The 1,210-nt window shown below is 44.5% G+C and overlaps 1 non-coding gene across 1 annotated transcript; it reads left to right on the top strand.

The window, feature by feature from the left end:
* The first annotated feature begins 237 nt into the window (after positions 1–237).
* On the top strand, positions 238–310 carry TRNAV-UAC (transfer RNA valine (anticodon UAC)). The gene has a single exon. It is a non-coding gene; the product is annotated as a tRNA-Val (tRNA).
* The last annotated feature ends 900 nt before the right edge of the window (positions 311–1,210 follow it).

The following is a 1,210-nucleotide window of genomic DNA, read 5'->3' as shown; positions in this document are numbered from 1 at the left end:
AATCAATTCAGCCTGACTCACTTTGGCCCCATGACTCCTCTGGACTGAAATTGTTGAGTTAAAGCTGAGATCCCCATCACCTAGCCTGGACTAAGAAGCTGGCCGCTGTTTCATTAGATTCTCCGATTTCTATAGGTGTATCTCTGAGAGAGTTTCCTAACCTGGGGTTTGTGGTCCACTGGTTGTCAAATTCATTTAGGGGTTGGTAACTACATTTTAAAAATAATGAAGGGGACTTCCCTGGTGGTCCAGTGGTTAAGACTCTGCACTTACACTGCAGGGGGCATGGGTTAGATTCCTGGTCAGGGAACTAAGATCCCGCATGCCAGGCAGCCAAAAAAAAAAAAAAAAGAATACAATGAATTGGAATAGAAATATCAGAGTACACTACATGTAACAAGGGTAGTCATTATTTTATGAAAACTTTCAGTTTATACACACACACACGTATTCGTGTACTGAGACTCAATGTAAAAAGTATTTTTAATTGTGGGTCCCAATATAAACAGATTTTAAAAATCAGGTGGAAGAGGGCAGAAAATGTAATAGCTGTCATTACAAGGTCAGCAACCCTCTACCCAGCGGGGCTCCCCAAGCCCACTCTCAAACATGCAGTCTTCTCTTTTACAGGCTGGGGGTGGGTGCCACGGTAGAGGTTACAAGCCTGGTTTTGCTATTTTGTAACTATGTAAATAATGTGCCTAGTACCTTGCTTTAGAATGTAGGGCTGCTACATTCTCGAGAGTTATTCTCAGAATTGGGGCTTTAGATGCATTTGGGGAGACAAATGGAAAATAAACACTATGCCAGGCACCGGGAGTACAAAATAAACAAGGCTCCCAATTCTCTACCTTCCCAATAACTGCTTTCTGCAGAGTGGGAGCGGGAACCCCCAGAGTGGCCTCCGGGAAACTGAAAGGGAAAATGTCATGTAAGAGCAGCCGTTCACAAACCCTCACCTACAGTTGTCCTCCTCGTGGTCCAGACCAGAATTTGGAACTTAATCCTATTTAAGGAAACAAATTTAACTTTCAAACTGGTAGAGGTGTGCCATCAACTCCCCAAACGACCACTGGAAAAATCTACCGATCAAGCAAAGCCAAGTTTATTGGACCCACTCCAGAGAAGGGGAACTCCATTTTGGCAGAGTCTTATGTCCCAGAGGGGAGGCCCCCAGAGGTCATTTGCAGGATTTTGTTGCTGGGGGGGC

This window comes from Eubalaena glacialis, chromosome 7, assembly GCF_028564815.1.
Source record: "Eubalaena glacialis isolate mEubGla1 chromosome 7, mEubGla1.1.hap2.+ XY, whole genome shotgun sequence".
NCBI classification, from domain to species: Eukaryota; Metazoa; Chordata; class Mammalia; order Artiodactyla; family Balaenidae; genus Eubalaena; species Eubalaena glacialis.
This window is presented reverse-complemented; position numbering and strand designations above follow the sequence as displayed.